We start from the raw sequence: 27,181 nt of genomic DNA on the forward strand, positions 1-27,181 counted from the left end.
TGCCTAGTGCTTAGGAGGGCATATGTTTAATATTTTAGTAAGCTAAAATAGTAACACATTCTAAAGTAACACATTTCTTTAGAATGTTACTATGTGGATTGTCAGTAGCACTGATACATCATCTCTTACGTATCTTTGTATTTGAGTTAGTTACTGGGGGGTTTTGTTCTTATTTTGGGTTTTCAGGGAAGATTGGTTTTTAGACAGGAATTTTACTATGTATTTCAGACTTGACTGAAACTTGAAGCCAAGGCTGTACTCAAACCTGAAATAATCCTATTTCTGTATTCTGAGTGTTGGATTATGGGTATATACCATCATGCCCAATGATGTATCAGTACTTTAATTTTGCTGGATGTAGTCCAGTATGGCGAATTGCCTAGTGTCTGGCAGCCTGAAATGCCGGGGCCAACCCCCCCCCCCCCCAGCTTGGGGGGTGAGAAGGGGAGAAAGAGATGCAGCTGCTTCTTCTTTCTTCTCCTCCTCCCACGGCCTGGTTCTTCTTGAGGCAGCCCCTATGCTACTGTAGCTGACCTGCAGTCAGCATCCTGGCCCTAAGACTAGCAAGGAGTTAAGTAAATAGCCTTGTACTATCCTAAAAACTTCTTCTGAGGATAAGAGACTGCAGGCTAAGGTGATTAACACCTGTAGCCTAACAGCAGAGGATTAGGCAATGTGGCCTTTGTTCTATCTCAGCAGGAACTGCTGGGCTCTAACTTGCTGCTGGGTCGCAGGAAGAAAAGACACTTAGAAAAGTTACTATAGAGTTTATTAAGTGTAAAAAGTATCCTATGAAAACTATCTGAGGGGAAATGTGGAAAGGTCCTGAGTGGGGAAGAAGAAAAGATTCTAGCAAAGTAAAAAACCCAAGGGAGAAAAATTCTAGGCAGGGGGAAAGGAAAGGGCGATGGGGTCTTAACTAACTAACTGACCATTCTAACTGACCATTCTAAGACACCATTCTAACTCACCATTCTAACTAACTCTCATCTCTTTGTCCTCAGAACTTATACATCTTTCAGAGTACATGGTCACATGTTACAAGGTTCATCACCAGTTCACACCAAAATTCAAGTCATAAATTGAAATAGAAGTTTACAACACAGAATGTTTACATGAATATCCATTAGGAGTAATTATCTAACTAGACATTCATCACCTGTCTAGCTCCACAGGTTCGCAGAAAGTTTGAAACTATAACTTAAGAAATTAGTGAAGTTTTGTATAGATAAACCCAGGCAATATTTTCTCTTTTGTCCTGGTACCTATAATAAATTGTGGATTCCCTCTAGTAACATAGGCTAATTGTTTTATGACCTCTTGGAATGTGCTCTGAGCAGGAGAAGGTCCAGTTACTATCTTTCTTGGGGTAATTAACTGATAACACTCAGGAGACTGGCAGAGTTCTCTTTGCAGTTTCGACTATGCCTGAGGGACTTAATAGCAGTCCTGTTATAAAAGAGCTTAATAATCACTGATATAATTTTAGGAATTCTTATAGGATCATCATTAAGACTTAAGAAGTCTTCTATTTGTATATATAGCATCACTACAAGACAGTACATTTTCGTGGATCTGCAGAGATCTGCTACAAAGGGGAGTGCTATTGCTTAGTGATAGTAGCATATGTATAATAACAATAATGGGAAAAGCATATTAATAGCAGGAATCTTTCCTGCTCGTCTCAGATTATATAGTAATCTGAGGCAAGCATTTCAGGATGATCATCTGCTCATTATTAGCTTGTCCCATTATGGCTCCCGACACTGAAGCTCTTTATTACTCCTGTCCTCAGTGTTCCCAGTGTTGCTGAGCTTTCTTGACAGCATCCTCTGGCCATGGTGCGATGCCTTTTCTTGGTTGTCAACTTGATGCACCTTGGAAGAGGGACTCACTACTGAAAAACAGCCTCTATCAGTTTGGCCATGGACATGTCTATGAGACATTTTCTTCCTTGCTAATTGTTGGAGGAGAACCTAGTCCACAGGAGGTTGTGTAAGGAGTCTGGCTGAACAGAAGTAGGGAACAAACCAGTAAGCAGCATCCTTCCATGAGCTCTGCTTTAGCTCCTGCCTCTAGGTTCCTGCCTTGAGCTTTTCTCTAGGCATTGATAGATGATGGACTGTAAACTGTAGGCTAAAGTAAACCCTTTCTCCCTAAATTGTTTTGGTCAAGTTTTTATAACAGGAACAGAAACCAGACTTAAATAAGCAGCAAGCAGCCTTAAAGAAAACTTGGCTGTAATTTTAGAAATCCTGAATTTCCAACTTCCCTTTCACTTGTGGCTCTCAACAGATTGGTTAACAATCCAGTGCTTTGAAACTGATGTTTTTACTTTGTACAGATTCTTTAGCTGTATTCAGAGGAAAGATTAGCCTAGATTAGGTCCATCTATTTTACTAAGAGAAAATCTCTACTTTTTTTTTTTCAATATGAAAAATGTTTACAAGCACTATATTGATCACACTCTTTCCCTACCTCCAACTTCTCTTCAATCCTGTCCGCCTCCCTCACCACACATCTCCATGTTCTTTCGGTCTGAATACACTGAGTCTTGCATGATCTCAGGACCTAAGTAGGATTGGGCCTTGTTAGTATTGGGTGGGAGCTCTCTACATTTCTACATTAAGGTGACAAGAGTTAGGTACAGTATTTTTAAATCTCTCCATTTCATTCTCCCCTCTCTTTACTCTCAAATAGGTGTGTATACAAATATTAGTCTATTTTCTTTGTTGAAGCATTATCACCATTAGAATTTACCTAGGTGAGATAATCTGGAAAGCAATACTGAAAATATATTTTCATCTTTTGAAGTTGCTTCTTTATAGTAAATTGAAGATATTGGGAAGGAAGTGGGGTTTTAGCACCAAGACTGAAGACTATCAACCAATGTATACATTTATATATGTGTATGCACATATATAAAATAAGTAACAGTAACCATTTAACAGCAGGTGGTTGATGGTCTTAATATTATTAATCCATATCTCACACATGACATACTTGTACAGACTATGTTAGCAATAAAGTAAAATGTTTATTTGGCTACCTTTCATGTTTTAAAACAAAGACGAAATGTTGTATTTTACAAACATGAATTTTCTTTTAGAAAAATATCCAGTAGGTTTAGTGTTCAGTGTTTTGTTTATTGGTTGTTTTGAGTATTTACTTCAACTGATTTCATACATTAAGTAATTGCATGTATTTTTATTCCATGAGATGTATATGCTGCATCCATATATGCAGTCTTAGAAGGATAGAATTAAAGATGACTGAGTCTATTTATAAACACATTTATTAATCTTAGATATATTGAATTATGTTCATGGAGAGGGACAATCAGTTCAGTTTAAGTCCTGTGTATAATCATAAACATTATCAACTGGTTTTGTTCTTAAGTTTAAAACATACTGAATAGTATTAAGCTTTACTTTTTTCAACTTGTTTAAGAACCTTTAAATCAGAGGAAGTATTTTTATTTAAAGCATGTACACGACATGCTTTCAAAAGCTGATTAGATTAACCATAATAAATTTAACTTGTACTCTTACTGAACATTTAAAATAATAAATGATAGAAAATAATATTACAAAAAACAAGTATTTTGATTTCTCCTGGTGTTTATGTCTACAGAAAGAAAGCAGAGTCCCATCTGCTTTCTTCTACCTCAGCTTCTCTGGGTTATTCTGAAGTTAATCCTATGTATATATTTTTTTCATTTATATCATTTGTCTCTAAATGGAAATGTCTAATGTCTATACACCTAGTGTTATTTACTATATTATCAGTGTTTACATTTCCCTGTCATAGAAGTGACTTGTTTCTGTACTTGAGGTACAAAGTCAACAATTGAGGTAGAAAGTCAGACAAATGCTTAATTTCATCACTGATTAATCAGCCTCTTGTAACTCTTTTTGGCCCAGGGTCTTATTATGTAACCCCAGCTAACCTAGAACTGGCTATGTAGACCAAGCTGACTGAACTCACAGATATGGACTCCAGATCCCCCTTCCAAGTGCTGAGATTAAATGTATACAGCACCCGTCCCAGCCGTACTACCTTTTAAATCTCAAGTTTTGTTGCATTTTTGTATTTGGTAATTGCGTGTTGCTCATTGTCTACTTAATGAGCATTAGTATAATTTACATTTTTGCTTCTTAGCATATGTCACTTCTTTTTCCATTCCTTTAAGAGTCTCTTTTCTGTGACTTGCCTACTAATTATTTCAGCACTTTTCTTGTAAATTGCCCTTTGCAAAATATTGTTTACAGACACCTAGCTGTGAAGACATTTATTTGTTCATTTTGTAATACTGAATTACTAAATGTAAAGTACTTAGGAAATATTTATGTACTTAGGAATATGCACACGGGCACACACACGGGCACACACAGGCACACACACAGGCACACACACGGGCACACACAGGTACACACACGGGCACACACGGGCACACACACAGGCACACACACAGGCACACACACGGGCACACACAGGTACACACACGGGCACACACGGGCACACACAGGCACACACACGGGCACACACAGGCACACACACGGGCACACACAGGTACACACACGGGCACACACGGGCACACACACAGGCACACACACAGGCACACACAGGCACACACACAGGCACACACACGGGCACACACACAGGTACACACACGGGCACACACACAGGCACACACACGGGCACACACAGGTACACACACGGGCACACACGGGCACACACACAGGCACACACACAGGCACACACACGGGCACACACAGGTACACACACGGGCACACACGGGCACACACACAGGCACACACACAGGCACACACACGGGCACACACAGGTACACACACGGGCACACACACGGGCACACACACGGGCACACACACGGGCACACACAGGCACACACACAGGTACACACACAGGCACACACACAGGTACACACACGGGCACACACACGGGCACACACACGGGCACACACACGGGCACACACACGGGCACACACAGGCACACACACAGGCACACACACAGGCACACACACAGGTACACACACAGGCACACACACAGGTACACACACGGGCACACACACGGGCACACACAGGTACACACACGGGCACACACACGGGCACACACACGGGCACACACACGGGCACACACACAGGTACACACACAGGCACACACACAGGTACACACACAGGCACACACACGCGCACACACGGGCACACACGGGCACACACACGGGCACACACACGGGCACACACACGGGCACACACACGGGCACACACAGGCACACACACAGGCACACACACAGGCACACACACAGGTACACACACGGGCACACACACGGGCACACACACGGGCACACACACGGGCACACACAGGTACACACACAGGCACACACACAGGTACACACACAGGTACACACACAGGCACACACACAGGCACACACACAGGTACACACACAGGTACACACACAGGCACATGGAAACAACTAGATTCATTGAGAAAATGAATAAAACGGAAAGAAGGGCAGTATATAGGAGGAAAGGAAAGGGGGAAATGTAATTGTCTAAAAAAAAATTTAAAAAGGACAAAAAGAAATTACAGCCCTATGCAATACAAGCCCCTGCAGAAAAGAAAGTACAACCCTGTGCAGCACAAGCCCCTGCAGAAAAGAAAGTCCAGCACTGTGCAGTACAAGCCCCTGCAGAACTGCACTGATCCTCTAATAAGGAGCATAGGTCACTTCAACAGAGATTAGGAGTAGATTGCAGGTAATATACTGGTTTTTAAAACATAGTCTGTTAGTTTTCACTAATAAATTTGAAGCATCTTACACATATAGCCGGAGTATCTAGACTTGTTTTCAAATAGGGGAAATGATATTAAATCATGACATGGGGATTCATCTAACTTGTTCCAAGAAAGTCAAGAATGTAACAAAGGAAAGTAAATGCTAAGAATCAGAGTTAAAGAGAAGGCAGAGCACATGGGATTATTGTTAGGAATTACACATTTATTTTGAATGATACATGTATGTTGAGCATGATCTTAGCATAGATGTGAACTTGGCTGTGTATTAAATTTTGTTGCCGCCTGCAGCAACAACGTTGAACCGGGTTCACCTGTAAGAGAGGCTGAGAATAGGAAGCGGCGGGAAGAGATGAAGCCAAGACAAAGTTCTCTGATCAAGGCTTATAGTTTAATAATTTGCTTCCACATATAAAGGGGAAGCCTCACCCCCAAGAGTCTCTTCTCGGTTCAGCCCAGAGGCTGGGCGGTTCAGCCCAGGGGCTGGGCAAGGAGATAGCAGTCTGGAAGGTGTCAAGGAGAGCTCAGCAGCATGGGTGAGGGGTGTGCATCCTTAATCATGGGCGGAGGTGTAGCGAGCAAGCTCAGCAGGCAATCCATTCAGCTCAACTCCTGTGGCAGACTGCAGGTCTCCAGCTTCCCAGGTCCTTTGTTATTCGATCTCTAGTGGTAAACAGCATGTTCCAGGCCTGCTCAACCTGGACAGGTTGGCATCATGGGGGAAGGGCACAAAATTTGACAGTTGATCAGATCCTAATGTGGTAAGGAAAGGTCCTAACATTAGGAGAGTATTACAGGAGCAAGTAAAGATGGAGTTGCCTCAGATAAGAATTATAATTGCTGGGATCACACAGGATCTGGAGCTGGTGCTGATGACAGCGGAACCCCCCCATCTACCTCTCTCCTTGGTCCTGGAATAGCACTACAGATCTCTAAGTAGCCCTAAGACATAACAAACCTTCAACTGCTCAGTAGTTTTTCTTATGAAAGTCAAGTAAAAGGCACATAAGCAAAAAAAAAAAAAAAAAAAAAAAAAAAAAAAAAAAAAAAAAAAAAAAAATTTTTTCTGCGTGAAGGATTCCAAAAATAAAATTCTCTGGGGACTGAGAAGAAAGAAAAAAAAAATGCCAGCTGATATAATGGAGAAAAATTTCTCCTCCCGGGTGGCTGCTACCCCAGCCAGTGTCAACATGACACCAGACAAACCAAAGACAGCCTCTGAGCACAGAAAGTCATCAAAGCCTATCATGGAGAAGAGGCAAAGGGCAAGAATAAATGAAAGTCTGAGCCAGCTGAAAACACTGATTTTGGATGCACTTAAGAAAGATAGTGAAGACCCCCATACTCGGGAGACCCTTCCTCAAGCCTCCGGATCGTGACCACCCAAAAATCACAAGAAACCATACCTGGATGCAATCAGCAGAGGTTTATTAGGGGAGGAGCCGGCGGTCAAAAACGACATGCTCTTTAGCTCCAAGAGCAGGGTTTTTGGCCACGTGTGGTGGGTTAAAGGGTCTTTTATAGCATGGGGTGGGGGGAGGAAGGCATTTTCGCGCGCTTACACATGATTGGATATTTCAAACATCAGCAACTTGCAGAACTGGCAGAACTTGTAGAAACTCGGACCTCCCAGAAAAGGGAGGGAGAGAGAAGTAAACACCAGATAGCCCATTACTCAGTTGGGCTTGTTTGGACTTGTCTGGGCACGCCCTTGCATGCCTTTATTTTTTTGTCACCCTGCCCCTGCAGGAGCTTAATATTTTTATTATGACTATATTTAACAAATTGTTGGTGGTCTTTGCTGACCATGAATTTTTGTTATTGTTACAATGCTGCTTTCAAATTTTGTTCTCACATTCCCTACTCCTTTAGTTTGGAATAACTTTAATCTTAAAGTTAACGATCAGTATCTTCTATCTTGTCTCTTATAATCTCATCTCTTTGTCTTAACATCATTAATTGAACAGTATCTATTTAGTTTTAACAAAAGCTAGCAATCTATTTATGACACATGGGCCTAAACCCAAAAGTAAAAAAATAATTATTATCAAGAGACCGGCCACAACAGAGAGTAGGGTCAAGGGCACTTATTGAACTAACTTTGTTGTGTCTCTCTATCTGTCTCTGGTCTAATCTTTCTCTAAGTCTCTGCATTGAGTCTTAGACTACCCCAGTGTGATCAGCATAAAAACAACAATCTTCTTTGAGGGCTGCATATAGTCTTCTATCTTTAAGAAACAGCAAGTCTAATCTTTTTCTGTTCTGCAGAACAATATCTGAAAGGGAAGTACTGATTGTTCTAAGGCTCTCAAATCTATATCAATGGCAGCTCTTAGCTATTGGAAATAACAGGGTGTCTGTATTAGTGTAGTAGTACCTGTTTTCATTTCTGCGGCCACTCCAAGTCTCAGTATGATAGCTAGGGTCAAAGAAATAGGCTCTCTGCAGAAGTGTCTAGGGCGTATCTCAAACTCACATTTAAAAATGCCTTCAGGGTGGTAATAAACCTAGGAGACTAGCTAGACAAGTATACAATAATCTTTGACCTCATCAAAGACAGAAGTAGATATATAAAGGGTTAATCTTGGACTGTAAACTCACCATTTATCATTTTTAGGCACTAAGTATCTGTTATCAGGACTCCTTGGGCTCTATTTTACTGACTAGGGGTCTCAAAACACCTTTTTTTTTTTCTTTGTAACACACTTTTAAAGTTGTCTTCTGACTTTTCCACATTTTGTGGCACATAGCTGTCTATATATATATATATATAAAATCACATATATAATAAAGAGAAATTGCAAAAGGAACAAATCTATATAACTCTAGATTCACATTTTAACTTCAATCTTGTAATCACAAGCTGTCATTTAACCTTGGGTGTACACACACTAAGTCCCACCCTCCAAGGCAGGATTTTCCCTGTGCCTCTGGGGTGGTCTCAGGAGTCAATGCCTGCTGCTTCTTTAGCCTTGTAGAATAGCAGAAGACCTGGAGCTAAAGAGTAGGGGGTTGTTCAGGCATCTGGATCTTCTCCAGTTGGCATCAGTCACAGGTGGTGATGGTGAACTTTAAGGAGGTCGGATGGTCCACAGCACCAGGAACAGTCTTTTAGTACCCTGAAAAATCATTTCTCACACAAATGGGCATTCTGGGTATGGAGCAAGGACAAGGGACACTCTAGCCAGCGCCAGTTCCCAAGGGTAGTTTAATTTTAGGGTCCTGTATATTCTCTCTACCTGTCCTGAGCTTTGGAGACAATATAAACAGTGGATCTATAATTCCTGTCTTACCTTAAAACTGCTCTCTGATTTAATTACCTAGGACACTTGAAACCTTGGGAAGGTCCCTATTCTAGGCTGTTTTCTCCTAGGTATTTCTTGTTTACTCTAAGTCTTATTATTTCTCTGGCTCAGAACCTAAGGTCCCTTATACGCTTTAAGTCTCTCGGCTACTTGGTTGTACTCATATTTATAAGAGTCCATCTGTGTATTTAGCCTGGTAAATCCTTTGCTTTCTGGGGAGTATAGTTCTTCCTTCTTGTGTGCACTATTATCTCTTTTTTCTCTAGATAGTATCTGGCAGGATGGCTAGCAGTCTGAGTTCTTTCTCTTATTCTGTGCTTTAAGTGAGGCCATCTCTTAGGCCCACAACTGGAACAGGCTCCCATATCAAGACACTTGATTTGTCCAGTTATTGTCTCAGGCCACTGAGTCTCCTCCCTTTTGGTGTCCTGGGCAACGAGTACTCACAGTTGCTGGCTTCATCAGGGTTTTCTCTCTTGGTATGTAGTCCTGCAGACATGTGCTGTGGCAACAAAAGCATACCTGTTGTCCATGCCGATGTTGGTCTTCTTGTCAGCCCCAAGTTCCAAGGTTGTTCTCTGCACTGATGATCTCAGGGGTAGGGAGTCAGTCCAGATGACATTTGTGTCCACCACAGTAGTGCTGGCTTGCCTCTGACCAGCATGGAGAAAACTGCTCCCGTCTGTAAAACACGTTACCTCGGCTCCCGGCTGGAGTCAGTAGGTGAAGCCTTTCCTCTATCCGTGAGTTCTTGTCAGTTAGTTGCAGCCTGTCTGGGCCCCAATCCTGGGGAGTAAGTCTCAACCCAACAGAGGGTAGGAACAGTCTAGGATGACCATAAATGAATGGGATACCCAGCCCATCTCTTAGTCCACCATTTTCGGGTAGTCCATAAATATATTTTGGCCCATTGGCCTGGAGGAGGACCCTGTCTATCTTAATCGCTGTCTTCACACAGAGCTAATATCTTCACCATCTGGGATGTTTTTCAAGGCCTGGGATTTCTTGGCCCTGGCTTTTATTTGTTAGGGCACTCTTGGACCCGAAGCTGGCTCCTTCACTTGTAATGTGCACACTGGTTTTTTTTTTTTTTCTAGACTATCTTTTTTATTCTTTTCCTCTAGACTTTCACAGCAACTTACAGTAAACCTTTTATTTTTTAATCTCTTCTCTATTCTTTTCTTTTAGACTTTCCCAGCAACTTTTCTCTACTCCTTAACCTTCTCTGACTTACTATTACCACCAATAATTTTAACCCTGTCTATGATCCCATCTATCTTATCTTTTTTTTTCTTTTACTCTTTTCCTTTTTCCCTGATATAGTATAGTATACTTCCTAAATCTTTCAATGACTCATTTTGTAGTCTCTCTAGCCTCTGAAGCCTTGTCTACACTGACAGAATGTCTCTAGCTCTCTCAAGATCTGTCAATGGAATCTGGCGTGGGCCTTTGGGTGTCTCTTACCTTCTGTAACCCACTGTTGACCACAGCCTGATCAATTGATGGGGTCCCCATGTCTGAGGGAACATTCTTTTCGGTGTCTTCTCTTGTTTTCTACTCCTGAAGGCCAGAACCTATAAGGGTCTTGTGGAAGAAAGGCTCTTATCTTATTTATTACTTTAATCACCTGTAAAAGCAGTAAATAGTCTTTTAGGACTCTGTATAAACTAATGTATCTGTGAGGCTGCATGACTGCTGTTTACATTATATTAGAGACCACAACCTAATTTAGTCTGTAAACAGTACCTTGTCCACAGGTGTAATGTGAGCTCACCTCTGAAGCTCTAAGAAAGAAATCAAATCAGAACGAATAGCCTTATCTATAGCATTTCACAGTAAGGACTATTACGATGTTTAAAGGTTTACACAGTATTAACATTTTTTTTTAAAAAGCAACTTGAGTTACATTTGACACTTATTTGAATTTAACTTTTAACAAAATAGAAACTTTGGTAGAAGTGATATACAACAAGAACAACAAAGTAAACATTTTTATGTCTAACATAAGAGCACAAGTCTTTATCACTTTTTTAATTTTATCTTGTCAAAACTCTCATCTTTGAATCAAATCTTAATAAAAATCTCATATAAATAATGAAATTGTCTCAAACAGTAATGGTTAGAAAATTTATCAAAACTGAAGCATGCATATATATATATATATATATATATATATATATATATATATATATTGACTCAGGACAGCCTGTAACTTTTAAGCTGTAATTTTAGAAAAAAAACAAAACATTTTTTTATTTATTAAACTGGGAAAAAATCATTGTCAACTTTTTTATTATAGAAGCTAAAAAAACTGTTGCCCCCCCCTTTTTTTTTTTTTTTTTTTTTTTTTTTTTTTTTTTTTTTTTTTTTTTAAACAATTATAACTTTCAGGTGAATAATCTTGCTGCGGCTGTTTTATCCAGCATGGCTCAAGGAAGATGTCTGTCTCCTCCGCCAGGTTTTTTTATCATCTGGGCTCTACCTATTTTTATAGGCAGCAGATGGAAAGCTGCCAATTTGTTACAGCAGCGACCTTGGGGTCCCCTGCATAGCCACACACACACTCAATTAGGTAGCTGTTGTATCTTATCTCCTCCGTAGCCTCCGCTAACAGCAGAGAAACAGAATCTTTTCTTGGCTATAAGCTGTGAGACAGGACCTGCTTGTCTTACTGCTCTGCAGCAGCACTCACCAGCTGCTCTATCTCTTTTTAACTTAGGATGTTTTACACAGTAATTTCAGTCCAGAAGGAAAGAAAAGAAACGACGATCGTCAGTCAGAGTCTAAGAACATATAAACTAAATAACACAGATTATTCACCCCTGCCACGGGCGGCACAGAAAACACAGATAGCTCACCCCTGCCACGGGTGGCATAAACAACACAGATATCGCACCCCTGTCACGGGTGGCACAGAAAACACAGACAAACACACCCGGCCACGTCGGCCAAACGCGACCTCAGACGGAGAAGCACACCACGTCTTCTCCTCCAGATGGAGACTCCGTCTCCCAGATTCAGAAACTCAACAGTTGAATCTCTCAACCGCCCGGCCGAATCCCTCGACCGTCAGATGGTCAAATCCCTTGACCTAGCTGGCTCTCCCAGCTCTTCTAGGGCGTCCCCTAGGGTTGTAGCCTGTCCGCGGGTCCACAGACACAGAAACCAAAACACAGAGACATAGACAGCAGCGCTGCACTCAGACACACTCTACTCATTGTCTCCTCTCGAAACGAATGGTTTACTGCCCCTCACGAGACAGAAACAGCTGCCAGTCCAAACCGAAGTGCACTTTTCAGAAACCAAATAATCTAGACAGACGGGCACAAACAACTTAGAAATCAAATAACTTAAACAAACCTAGACAAAACAGCACGCAATTTAGGCAACCCTATCACACGAGAAAGCAGACGATTTGGACAAAAGGTCACACAACAACTAGACAGAAAAAAAACCGCGGTGTCCCTTTACCTCCCAGCGTGGTTCTTGGATTAAGGTGGTCGCATATCCTGGACGAGCCCCCAAATGAAGACCCCCATACTCGGGAGACCCTTCCTCAAGCCTCCGGATCGTGACCACCCAAAAATCACAAGAAACCATACCTGGATGCAATCAGCAGAGGTTTATTAGGGGAGGAGCCGGCGGTCAAAAACGACATGCTCTTTAGCTCCAAGAGCAGGGTTTTTGGCCACGTGTGGTGGGTTAAAGGGTCTTTTATAGCATGGGGTGGGGGGAGGAAGGCATTTTCGCGCGCTTACACATGATTGGATATTTCAAACATCAGCAACTTGCAGAACTGGCAGAACTTGTAGAAACTCGGACCTCCCAGAAAAGGGAGGGAGAGAGAAGTAAACACCAGATAGCCCATTACTCAGTTGGGCTTGTTTGGACTTGTCTGGGCACGCCCTTGCATGCCTTTATTTTTTTGTCACCCTGCCCCTGCAGGAGCTTAATATTTTTATTATGACTATATTTAACAAATTGTTGGTGGTCTTTGCTGACCATGAATTTTTGTTATTGTTACAATGCTGCTTTCAAATTTTGTTCTCACAATAGCTCCCGGCATTCCAAGCTGGAGAAGGCAGACATTCTGGAAATGACAGTGAAGCACCTCCGGAACCTGCAGGGGCGCAGATGACCACCGGCTTCAGCGAGTTCATGAACGAGGTGACCCCCTTCCTCTCCACGTGTGAAGGCGTTGACACTGAGGTGCACACTCGGCTGCTGGGCCACCTGGTCAACTGCATGACCCAGATCAACGCCATGCATGACCTACCCGGGGCAGGTGCACCCGGCCTTGCAGGCGCCGCCCCGGCGGGGCGTGGCGCCCCCTCCCGGCAGCGCACCCTGCAAGCTGGGCAGCCAGGCTGGAGAAGCTGCCAAGGTTTTTGGCGGCTTCCAAGTGGTGCCGGCTCCGGCCAGTTTGCCTTCCTCATCCCCAACGGGCCTTCGCTCACAGCTGCCCGGTCATCTCGGTTACACTAGCAACAGTGGGACCTCAGTGGGTCCTAACGCAGGGTCGCCTTCCAACGGCTCCTCGCTCACTGCGGACTCCATGTGGAGGCCGTGGCGGAACTGAGGGGCTCAGGCCACTGTTAACTATAAACTCCCTAGCCCACCTCTCTCTTCTGATGGACACTAAATACGAACTTGGATTTTAGGAAGAGATTTTTATAATTCGGTGGTTACTTTGTTGCTTTTTTTTTTTTTTTTTAATTCTAAAGAGTTACTTTTTGTAGAGGGCTGTATTAAGTGACTGACCACGCACTGCATTTGTATATATTTTATATGTTCATATTGGATTGAGCCTTTGTATTATAAAAGTTGAGATGACATTTCGTTTTTTTACACGAGATTTCTTTTTTTATGTGATGCCAAAGATGTTTGAAAATGCTCTTAAAATATCTTCCTTTGGGGAAGTTTATTTGAGAAAATATAATAAAAGAGTGAAGGCTTTAAAAAAAAAAAAAGAATTAGAATTGCTGGGAATAGTATGGCTCATAAGATTTTTGAGCCTGACATCTAAAAGGACGGGTTCATGTTAAAACGGTTGGAAAAGACTTCACATGTAACAGGTTTTCAGAGTCAAAATAGTTTATATACAGGAGTTTAGGTAGGGCCTTGTTAAATTTGCCTTAAAATATATTCGAAGTGGAGATGTCATTGTGGACAGTTAAAACTCGGACGTTCAGGAGAGAGGTCTTGGGGTGAACTATAGATTTGATGGTTAGTAACATTTACATAATATTTAAAGCTGTAGGACTGGATGAGGAGGGCAGGGATGTTAGGCCTTTCTTCCAGTTCCTCCCTTACCTTCACTGGATTTCAGCTGCCAGAATGTCCTTTTGGGTGCTAAAAATTTAGTTGAACTTTTTCTCAATGCTTTTAGAATCATCTCCCATCCATAAATTTTACATTTGTCCTTTCCATCCTCTCCTAATTTATTTTAAAATAATAATCTTATACATCGTTTCCTCAGAAGCTGGTTGTTCCTGTTTGGGTTTGTAGTGCACCTTTGCTTTACATGCAGTAAGTAGGTGCACGGGATTCTGTTTATGAAATCTCTACTCTTCAGAGCTGCTGACTTTCTGTTGGTTTGTTTTTATCTATAGCAGTTATGCTAGTTTCTCTTCATCATCCTTTTTTTTTAAATGGCTTTTGTGGTTACATCTAGGAACTGAAAGTTAAACCCTTGAAAATTGATGGGTGCACACCTTTAATCCCAGCGAGGGGCGGCAGAGCAGAGACAGGGAGATCTGTGAGTTCAAGACCAACCTGGTCTCTACAGTGAGTTCCAGGACAACCTGGGCTACACAGAGAAACCCCACCTCCAAGAAAGAAAAAGTGATGAATCATGTCTTTGTTCTGATTCAGGACCATATTTTCCAAGATTAGTCCAGTTCCGTGTCTTGGTTATTCCTCTCAGCTTGAGCATTTTCTTCACTTATCTTCTGTACATTTGTTTTATTTTTGTGAATTTTGTTTTTCAGTAGTAATTTAACTCATGGCCGTTTACATGCTAGACAATTATTCTACCACTAATATACCTCTGAGTACCCATGTTTGCTTGCTTGCTTCTTTTGGGTATTGTTTATTATTGCTTTGTTGTTGGGAGTCTTGGGAGACAGGGTCTCAGTTGCGCAAGCTGCAACTTAGAGTGTAGGCCAGGCAAACCTTCTAATTTCTGTGTTTGCCCCAAATCAGCTACATAGGTGTGCACTACTGTATCTGGACACATTATCTCTTAAAAATTTAAATATATTACCTGTATAATATACATCCATGAATTTCATGAGGCAAAGATCTGTTAAAATAATCCAGATTATAATTAATACTTGTATCAATCCTTTCTAGCCAGAAGTGTTCATAGAAATGTATTGATTACTCCTGGATTTCACTCTAGAACGTTGCCCTCTAGTATTATATTTCGCTTTCTTTCTCAGAATGCTTCCTCTTGTGTGCATTATTAGTAAGGGTGCTAGCAAAGGGAGCATCCTTGTCGTCATTTCGTAGTAAATCTCATTAGACCTGATCCCATTCATCAGTGTCTCCCTGTCACGTGCACCTGCTTTACAGCCTATGGCTCATGTTTGCTAACCGCTGTGCTCGCTTGTATACTAATGGACGGCTCTATAATAAATCTTAACATTTACAACCTTAAGCTTATGATAAATTAGTTCCTCTGGGTAAAATCATTCAGGACATGTGATTTGGCACATCAAAAGATGACCCCAAAAGGCCTGCCAAATTTTTATGAGAAAAATTTTAAACTCATTAGTGACAAATGATCTTGTCTCTTTATTTAAAGGAACTATCTGTGAACTATTTCAACAAGCTGAAAAGTAAATTTATGGCCCCTTTGCATAAGAAACCATATGAATTGCCAGTTAGTATTTGTGTCTTAAGGAGTTGTTTAAAACAGAGAAAGGAAAGAATTTTTTTTTCTTAATGTAATTTTTTAGAGCATTCAAAAAAATTTTTGGTACAAGAAATGAGTTATTGTGATAACGTAAATTGGTTCTCATTTTTCTTGTGTCTTCTGTAAGTCTAATATCTAATTAATATGCTAATATACTAATATGTAATATATCATATATAATATACTGATATACTAATGACCATTGGGTTGTTGTTGATGTTTTGGTTTGTCTTTTATCTTATTGTTCTCATATGTAAGGCCCCATTAGAATCTCTGTGTATTTCCTTTATAAGTTATTTAATTATCACCTTAGACTGTACATCTAAGACTAAAATAGCTAGATCTGGTAGTTAGTATATGTATCTGCATCCACCACCAAATTCTCTTCTATTAAGTGCAGAGATTTTAGAGGCACCTTCAAAGGCTTTCACGACCCATTGCCAAGCCATAGGTAGAGTTCTACCAGCCTTCCTGTGGGCAGCCTTTCTGAGCCAGGCCTCTGCAATTTCCAAGGGTTTTTGAGTCCCAAATGCTGCTTCCTGTTTCTCAGCTCACACCCTGACCTGTTGAGTCTTTCTCTGTATTAAAAGTCTGATGAAAACTGTACTCTGTTTATGAAATCCCCCCTCCCTTCCTAAAGGGTCAGTGTTAGGGCAGCTATAGCTCACAGTCTGTCTCCAGCAGTCTCTAAGGGTTAGAAGCTGTTTTCAGTAATTCAGTTTTAAAGTTTTTCTTCATTCACTGTATTAACCTTTGTTTTCTGGTTTTTTTTTTTTTTTTTTTGAGGGGGAGGGATTTTTGGTTGTTGTTGAGGGGTTTTTTGCATCATTTTGTTTGTTTGTTTTTAATACCAACAGATACTTTGAAAAAATTGAGCCATAAGTTATAGTTCATGAACTTGTAACAGTACTTTGGTTTAATAGCCTAGTGGGCTTTTTTTCTAAGCATTTTTTTTCCCCCAAAAAAGTGATGTGATTTAGTATATGAGGCTGGTCCCTAGCTTTCTTCCCACTGAACTACATAAATTTATATCACTTATTTTCTGGTGTTAAGGATTAAACACTGATTCCTGTGTATGCAAATAAACACTCCAATGCAGAGCTGTACCTGAGCTACTAACTTCTGTCTTACTGTTACATGTTATAGTTATTTAATAATATACTAAAGAACACTGGGTTGTTGAATGTTTTTGTTTGTTTTTTACTTTAATGTTTTCATAAGTAAAACTCCATTAAAATCTATCTATATATGTTTTACAATTTATCTAATTATCTCCTTAGACTGTATACCAGGTAATTTGTATGTTTTTAAAGCTCTTGATAGTGATCAAATTATTCTCATGTCTAATAAAATTGTACAGTGTGTCATCCACCCTAAATGAGTAAATAAAAGTAAAAGTTGTTATGTGCTGTTTTGTTTAATGTAATTAGTTCTGAATTGATTACCTAATTATTTGTTTTACCTAATTGTGTTATATTTTCTCTTGTTTTATTTTCGTTGTGTGTCTGTGTGATTTTTTTTTGTTATTTTCACATATGTACATACATACACATTCTATGTATACATGAATTCTAAACATGGCCAAATATGTTACATGTATTTTTTTTCTTCTCTCTATTCTCCTCACATAGACTTTAGGAGACCTTATAGGTTTTTTTAAAGTTTGCTTGTTGTAATGTTCGGGATCCAGGATCTTATAAATGATTAGATTTTTAACCCATCTTGAAATTATAAAGATATTTACTATAAGTACACTTATTTTCTTTCTGGATAATAGACAGGAGACAGCATTTCTGTATAGTACTTCGTAACTAGTGTGGTATCTTCTGTTCATAGTTTGTGGGTCTGTGGAGATAATGTGATTTGTGTAAGTCATTATGTTAATCCTGATGTTACTGAGTATCTACCTGGTAAACTCCTATAAACTAAACAAGAGACTGCAAATTTGCCAACAACACATATTACTGACATTGTGAGTTGAACTATATCCATTTTCTTACTATTGAACAGCAAAGTATTAAATGAGAAAGCTTAAATGAACACTAGGATTGTCTAATACTGAATTATTGTTTGAGACTGAAATTGTAGCCCACATGACCTTTCTGGTAGTCTACAACTAACCAGACTATCTCTTTAGTTAAAAGATTCAGTTAAAAAAAAAAATACAGATTGCTGAACCGCATTAGTCTCATGACTAGAAATGTCAATGTTGGTGAAAGTTTATATTACTTTAATTTTCATTGTTGTTACTTTTATTTTGCTAGAGCTTTAAGGCAGGCAGGAAAGTTGTTCTTGTTTGGAATGTATTGGGAGTGTTTGGTGGAGTGGTTAAGGAAGGTAGTTTTGGTTTTTTGGAGACAGGGTCTGTATTAGCCTCTGATCTCACCGTGTACCTAAGATGAACTTGAACTTGTAAACCTTTCAGACTCAATTATTTTGCTAGGAGAAACATCTGTACATGAATTCAAGTTTCTTTTCTTCTTTAATAAGAATTAAATAAAACCACATATTTGGTTTAAAATTATTTGCAAAGACTTCTCATTAATATTAAAGTGATGTAGATACTTTTCATAATTAACACATTTCACCAGCACCCAGGTGCTGATGAGAGGCTCAGGAGTCAGGAGTGTGCACTGTCCTTGCAGAGGACCTGAACTTGGGTCTTAGCACTCACATCAGAGAGCTTACAACCTCCTGTAACTAAGTAGAGGGAATTCAAGTTCCTCTTCTAGCCACTGTGGCCAACAGCACACACAGGCACATACACACCCACACAGATTCACATATACATTAATAAAATATAAAGTCATAGCTTTGCGTTTACATTTTTAAAAACTACGCAAAGAAAATAGGCAAAAATATATTTTTTTCTTTCATTTGTTTACTGGAATATATCCCACAGAGCTCATAACAAACATTTTAGTATTTACAGATTGTTTCTAAACAGTATGCTTCTGCTGATGTATGTGATTCATCTAAGATAAGTATCATTTTTATACATGAGAAGTGAAAACAGATCACTTATACTATTACCTTTTGTCCTGGATCTAACTTATTACAGCAGGAAAGTGAATATGTGTGGCTGTGTTTCCAAAGTGTCATATACATATACATAAATACTTAAATCTGTAACTCAGTTGCAGATTCACAGAACAAAAATGAAACTAGTAATAAAAGGTTAAAACCTCTTTTTAAAGCAGTAATATACTAATGTTTCTTTAAACTACTTGTAGATAGAGGGAAAAGTTTTCTACCTTCTAAAAGTATTTCAGCGGAGGTAGACTTTCTGAAGAAGTGAAATATGTGAACAATGCAGATGTTTGTTAGGAGCCGACTTTTAGCAAAAAGCAGCTATCAGCTTTAGAGCCACCTCAAGCCATATACCCTGACATGAGACTTGTTTTTCAACAGCCTACAACAGCTGAAGCACACTCTGATATCCCACATATCTTGTTTTGCTGTTTACTGCCCCCAGCTGCAAGGCACACGTGGTAGCTACGCCTGCAAGGCATTTGGTTCACGTGCTATCCACGTGCTATCCACGCCATACATGCCTATAAGGCACACGTGGTATCCAAGCCTGCAAGGTGCATGGTGCACATGCTATCCACGCTATACACACCTGTAAGGCTTACATCATATCCACACCTACAAGGCACGTGATATTCACACACCTGCAAGGCACATGGCAAAAGCCTATAAATACCCCAGATTTCCTTTCAATATAGGAGAATACGGGAGACAATGAGAGAGGGCAATAAAGGAGAGAGAGGCATAATAAATGGGACTTGAGACTTAATCAGATCCTCTGTCTTGTCTCCATTCTTCGTGTCGCCTGCCCCACACTCTCTCTCGCTAGACCCGGACCTGTGGAACAGAGAGGGCATTACAGTTTAGCTACCCAACGTGGACCAACTCGGTCAATACAGATGTTAAAGCAGGGCAGGCAGATGATGGGATAAGTAAGTGATGGACTGACCAGTACAGGGAATCTGGACGTGGTTAGGTATTTCTTTTTTGATAAATACTGTGATTTTTCTCAAGATATCCTTCATACATTTCTTTGTCAAACTGTCCTATAGTTCATTTTAATGTGTGTATGTGGCCAGTATGTTGCTTTTATTATACCTATATTTTTTCTTCATATTTCTTTAAATATAAATTCAAGAAGTTTGAGAAAGATGGTGAATCAGAGGTAAATATCCAAACTTTAATTTTTTCATTCACCAGTCAATAAATATTTATTCATAACCTTATCAAAAATTTCTAAGATTTTACTTTTAACTATGTGTATTTGCACTTCTGTATGTGGGTTTGTGCCAGAAGAGAGTATTAGAGTGGTTGTGTCCACCTGAAGTGGATACTGGAAACTGAACTTACTTTGTTTTGTCAAAATCAAGATGAAAAAGATGAAAAAGTCTGTATACCTCTTTATTTAAATTATTGCCTATGTAACAAAACAATAAAAGATGTCTTTATTTAATAGTGAAAATTTGAATGTTCTGTGTTTTATTTCACTATTTTCTAATTGATTTAATTTTATCCTTGTAGTAGACCCCAGCATTGTGTAATACTGAAAACTGCAGTTTCTGAATTATCTGGCATTCCTTCATATTTTCTCCTTAGGTGAGATGAAATTGTTTTAATTGTGCTTTTACTTAATGAAAGACTGAGCATAGAAGTATATTCTTGTAGTCCCAGCTGAAACATGAAGATCATCTGAATCTTGTTTAAGTATGATCTTGGACAACATAGCGATACCCATCTCCACTTGCCAACCACATTTTATAGAAGAATTGTGTGGAGGCTAGAACTTTTGGAATCAGTTCCCACTGATACTAAGAGATGACTTACTCCTTGCCTGTACTACTTTGGTCCCTCTGATGGACAGCTAACCATTCCTGCTTTTAAATATGTTATGGATGTACTTTATGTCATTCATTTCTAACTTGGTTCTACATGTTTCCCACACTTCTCTATCACTGCAGACTGCCCTATCCTGCCTGTCATCGTTTTCACATGAGCTGTAGAGGTAGGCTGGTTGCTGACTTTCCTGCTTCTTCCTGCCCATTTATTCGTTTGTTTGTTTACAGGATCAGACTGTCTTTGAATTCTCAAATCTCTTACCTTAGTTTCCTGAGGGCTAGGGTTATATATGAGTGCAGCCTTTTCAGGCTTTTTATGGAGACATTTATAAAAGAATATAATCTGCTTCCAGCTTCATTTTCATCATCATGTCTACTGTCTAAGTTTGAGAATTATGGAATCTTGATAGATAACATTATCTCCACTTGGTAGATAACATTTTCTCAGGCTGAGTTAGATGCATCTGCCACAAGAACAGAGAGAATAGTATAACAGGTAATGTTAACTCTTGCAAATTTCTTATTTTCTTTCATGGACTTGTTACATTTGGGCTACAGGACACAAATTTACAACTAGCATAGTTATTCACACTTCATACTGTTTTCTCATAAGTGACTTTAGAATCCTGTCTTGCCTTTCCAAAACACAGAACAAAGGAAACTTAAAGCATATAGATGAATTGATTTTTTTCCCCTGTCTATCTGTGGCACTTAACCAAGTAATACAGTCATCCCTTCAACTCATGGCTTTGCTTTCTGTGTTTCAGTGACCAGGTCTCAACCAAGATTTGAAAACATTAAATGGAAAGTCTCAGAAATTGACAATTGGAATTTTCTTGCATGCCATTCTGACTAGTGTGATATCTTGTGCTATCTCTCACATCCTACTCCACCAGGCATTCCTTAATCCAGTATATCCATGCCCTATGTTCTGCCTCCTGTGAGCCGCTTAGTAGCCATGCTTAGAAGACCACCTGTCATACAATAAACAGACCTTGGTGTTCAGATAACACTTATTTTGCTTAATAATTTCCTATGAATGGAAGACAACTGATTCTGGCAGATGGATTTTCCAAATACAAGTCATAACCTGCTTCCATTAGGCAAGCAGAGCCCTTGTAGCAACTAAGCAGTTTAAGAGGCCATGTGCAGCGCTGGGTGGAAGCAGAAATAGTCAAGGCAGAGCTGGCAAAGCCCTGTCACACGTGCTACCGCTCCTAGAGCCGACAGCAGAGGACACCTGGCAGTGGAGCTCATGGGGACCACTGTCTTGCCTAGTGTGAACATGGGCCGCAGGTGTGAGCTGGAGGCTATCGCTTGAGCACCTCTTCAATCCAGAGCCACTTAGCTGGTGACACAGAAAACTGGCTCAGTGGAGATTGATTCATTGTGACCCTTGACCTCTGCACGTCCCACCTTCCACGCACACTTCCTCCACTTAGCTGGAGGTCCCAGCCGAATATTACCTGGTCGGCCTTGTCTGACCACCATCACTGTCTCCTTTGACTAAAAGGGACTAAAACGTGTTCCCCTCCCTCAATCAGCATCTCAGTTGGAATCCTCAAAATAAACTGTAGGTCAGTTCCTTCTGGGATGTTGGGAGCAATATGTGGTGCACGGGAAGCTAGCAGAGATGTACTCCAACAGCTTCTCTTTTCCACAGCACTTACTTCATGACTTTTAGGAAAAAAAAAAAAAAAAAAAAAAGGACAGTAAGCCACTCTATAATGTCTAGATAATCCAAACCTAGGAAATCTGGTAAATTTTGAATAGCCATTGGAATATTTTGAGGGTCAGAGGTAATCATTGATGTGTTTATAAAAAAATAAAGAGATATGTTCTGTGGGTGTGCGTGGTGAGGTATGAGGAAAGAGGATGTCTCAGTGGGCCCATGCTGAGGCATCCCTTCCCTCTGAAGGACTATCCACATGACAGTATAGTATGAAATAGAGTTTATTCAGGGCATGGGGAGTTATGAGGGTAGTAGAGGCAAAGAGAGGCAGAAAGAGGGAGAGGGTAGAGAAGTAGAGGCTGGCCATGAGCAGGTGGAGAGAAGGGGAAGGGAAGGGGGAAGGAGTGAGGGGACAGAGATATCAAGAGAGCAAGAGTGTAACAGAGCAACAGAGAGAGGAGGGGGTGAGCAGCCCCTTTTTATAGAGGGCCAGGCCTACCTGGTTGTTGCCAGGTAACTGTGGGGGTGGAGTTTAGACAGAATGCTAACAATCATGATTATAAAATAAAGTTTCCCAATTCTCTTTCAGCCTTATGTCATTTGCTAACCGAATTCCACATGTATTTACTCATAGAAAACTATAACAACCAAAGGTCAAATATTTGAATGTAAATGCAAGTCAGGAAGGATTAAAGAATTGCGAATGTCTCTGGGCTTTGAAAACAGGCTGCATCTTCCAGGGTAAGGAAGCCACTCTTAGGCTCAGCATGAGAGTCTTCTCTTCCCTTAGGGGAGCCTTTACCCAGTGCCATCTTTGAGTCAGGTGCAGAGAGGTACCAAGCAATCTGGTGATTGCTGGAGCTTGGAGCCTGCAGGGGTACACTGAGGCACTTGGGCACATTGTTGCAAGCCAGCCCAGGATAAATCACTCCAAAAGAAGCATATGAGCCACAACCTTGAGTCCAAGTGAGGGAAGGCAACTGGGCTGCCCTCATGCCCATACCCAGATTGGCTGCTGTTAGAAAGCTAGCACATGGTACCACACTGACAAATATGGAAAGGGCTAGGATTCTCACCTACTGAGGTAGAAATAAATTGTGTCAGAATTCCTTTAATGAAGCTGTAAGGAGATTGTGGGGTCTGGAAGCAGGCCTGCAGATCCAGCAGGGAGCCTCTGCCAGGGCATATCATGGCCAGGCAGCGGGTTGTTGTGCCATTGTTTCTCAGAAGTTATTAGTAAGGGCTACACTGTGGAGTGAGAGATGATCCGTCTATTAGCTGGGCTCTAGCAATGCTTTGATTGGGGCCTTTGTTATCTGAATTGATCCCGGGGAGATGAGACATGGAGCAATCATTTCTCAGATGAACTTCTCAACACACTCATTTCTTTCTCCCATCAGGTCCCCAGAGGTGGCCTTTATCACTTTTCTTGTTTATTTAATCCCAGAGGTGTCATTTAATGACAGCAATGCCTTGTCTGCATGATAAAAACTTCATTTCTGTGGTTGCTTTTAAAATGTGTGCACAAAGGACTGAAGAGATGGCTCAGATATTAAGAGCACTGGTTGTTCTTCCAAAGAACCCAGGTTCAATTCCCAGAACCCATGTGGCAGTTCACAACTGTCCCTAACTCCAGTTCCAGGGGGTCCAATACCCTCACAGACTTGCATGCAGGCAAAACACAAATGCACATAAAATAAATAATTGTCTTTTTCTCCTTAAAAGAAAAAATGTATGAAGACCCCCATACTCGGGGGACCCTTCCTCAAGGCTCAGGAAATCATGACCACCCAAAGATCACAAGAAACCATACCTGGATGCAATCAGCGGAGGCTTTATTAGGGAAATTGGCCGGCAGTCAAAACACAAGCTCTCTCTCAAGAGCCAGGTTTGGCCCAGAGTGATGGGTCAGGGGTCTTTTAAAGAGCAAAACCACAAACCAGGGGAGTGGGGAGGAGGTGAGAGGTTGCCAAGGATCCATAAGAATAGCGAAACATTCCAGAGAAACCCACCCTGAATGGTTTACCATGTCACTGTGTCCCACCCTGTCATTTACCAACTATTTCAGATTAACTATCTTTACTTCTTCTGGCTATAGCCCCACCTAGGTGGCAGCATCTTTATCTGTAGTCAGGAATGTGTCTTCCTGCCTTGGGCCTCTTCCACCCATAGGTGGGCCTACTGCTTGAGGCTTGATTCAGGGAATAATGTCCTCCACCCGGAATGTGCTCCGGGGAAGTGAGGCCTGAAATCTTATTTTCAGTTCTTCATTCTGGAATCTGCACTTTTCTGCCCAGGTCTAAGGGCAAAGAATCTACACATATTTCATAAAATGGCCTTTATAATTTTTCACTCTACAATGTACACCAAGTATAAAAATGAATATTATTAATATTGTCAGTTTAGAAACTATTCATATAAGAGGTGTCAAAAATCATGGCTAAAAGAAAGCGACTCATGGTCTGGACCAACACAAAAGAGTGCATCAAGAATAGTGTCTGCAGGAGACAAGCAGGAGTCTTACATTTTTTTATATCTTACTGTACAATATGAATTATGTGCCATGTGCAGCAACTATTTCCTCCAAGGGGAAAATGAATTTAGACAACTGAAAATTAAATATTCAGAATTTAAGCTACTAAAAATGTTTTTTTCTTAAACTTTTGCAATAAAGAGAATTGAGCTGGACTTTTGAAGAGCCCTCCCCCACCTCAGCGTTTCTTCAAGGAGGATGTAAGCATGTGTGAGAGTTAGTCACCCATGCCTTTAACAGAAGTGTGTCAAGAAGGGCCATCTGTTTTGTCTGAATAAGAAGAGGCCCAACATTGTGGTTTCGATTAGCCTCTTTGTTGCCTTCTGTCCGGCTGGCTCAGTGGGTAGCAGTTCGAACTAAGTGTAGAGAGGAGCTGGCCAACCTCTGCCACTGCTGGCTTGTCTTTAACACTCATTGATGAACACAGAGCATGGGTACAAGACAGACAAGCCACTTGCCGCACATTAAATCAAAACGGCCTGTTCTAGAATCTGAGAGCTAAAAACTATAGTGATGATGCTCCTTTCAGTCAACTGAGCCATTTAAAATCAATATACTTATCACTTAAATCCTAATTTCAGTCAAGGAATGTTTGTCAATGATGGAAAACATATGCAAAGTTTGGCAGTAGGGCACCGTGTTGGCCTGCTATGGCAGACATTTTGATACATATGGCATGACCACTGGAGGAGGCATGGTGTCCTCTGTTGTTTTTTTGGCACACAGAGAGATGGACAGATAGACAGACAAGCCCAGCACAGTAGGATATGGAGTTTATCATCAGATCCTGTAGCCCCCGCCCCCCATCAGTGTGTGCTGATGTTGCTGATCTCAGTGTCATCCAAACCAGGCACATTCCTGCTTGTATGAATACGACCTCTATCCAGGCAACTATATAACCCCTCTCTGACCCAAGTCACAGACCCACTGGCCTTACTGTCACCTTAACTATGCGTCTGTAAGACTGCAGTCAATGAAAGCCATGATCTATGGTCTCTTATAAGGCCAAAAACATTAGGATCAATTCATACAACCAACACAAGTTTTTGCTAAAAGAAGCCAAAGGAAACAATGAGAATGTTTTTTGAAGTCATGCTTCTCTCTTTATAATAACAAAGTAATTCATTATTGAGGAAAATCAAATAATTCAAGAACAAGAAGGAGAACTAAGAATCAGATGAGGCTCTGAACTTGGAGCTCACGTGAGCAGGCAGAAGGACACTAGCAGACTCCCACGAACTAAGGAAACAATGATTGTGTTTGCTTTGTTTTTTTTAATGTTTAGATGTAAAAATATACAGTTAAAGTTGCAAAGAAAAAGAAGGGAAAAAGGACTCTATTAAAGTAAAACTGGAAAACTGGGCCTGTGGGAAGGCTCAGGTCTGACTCCCAGCAGAAAGAAGGCAACTCACAGCCATCCGGAACCTTAGCTCCAGAGGCGCCGATGTCCTCTTCTGACCTCCGTGAGCACCAGGCACCCATACACAGAAAAGTAAAAGGAAATAAGAAAGAACTGCCTTGGTGAGGCAGAAAGATGGCTCAGTGGACAAAAAGACTTGCTGGCAAGCCTAGCAACCTGAGTTTGATCCCTGGGACTCACATGATTCTGAAACCATGTCCCAAAAACTGTCCTTTGACTTCCACACTCGGGGTTTGATGTGGACACACCCAACATACATATGTGCACATATATAGTTAAAATTAAAATGTGATTTAAAATTTTTTAAAGATTTATTTATATGAATGTTTTGTTTGCATGTTCACTTGTTCACCAGAAGAGGACACCAGATCCCATGGGATTACAGGTATAGTTGGTTCTGAGCCACTGTATGGGTGCTGGGAATTGAACTCAGGTTCTCTAAAATAGAAGCCTGTGCTCTTAACTGCTGAGCCATAGGTAAGCCACTGTAATTAAAGAAAATTTACTAAAGAAGATGTGTTTTTATTTTGTTTTTCTATTGAGCTGGGGAAAAACCCCAGAGTTTAATGTATGCATGCTGGGCAGATGCTCAACCACTAAGTTGCACCCCAGCAGGAAAAACTCTTGGTTTTCAGTAAACAGAAAAAATGAGC

The 27,181-nt window shown here is 40.7% G+C and overlaps 1 pseudogene; it reads left to right on the forward strand.

Moving 5' to 3' along the window:
- Window positions 1–6,892: 6,892 nt before the first annotated feature.
- On the forward strand, window positions 6,893–16,814 carry LOC117708284 (transcription factor HES-1-like; annotated as a pseudogene).
- The last annotated feature ends 10,367 nt before the right edge of the window (window positions 16,815–27,181 follow it).

The sequence above is a fragment of the Arvicanthis niloticus genome, chromosome 5 (genome assembly GCF_011762505.2).
Source record: "Arvicanthis niloticus isolate mArvNil1 chromosome 5, mArvNil1.pat.X, whole genome shotgun sequence".
Taxonomy (NCBI): domain Eukaryota; kingdom Metazoa; phylum Chordata; class Mammalia; order Rodentia; family Muridae; genus Arvicanthis; species Arvicanthis niloticus.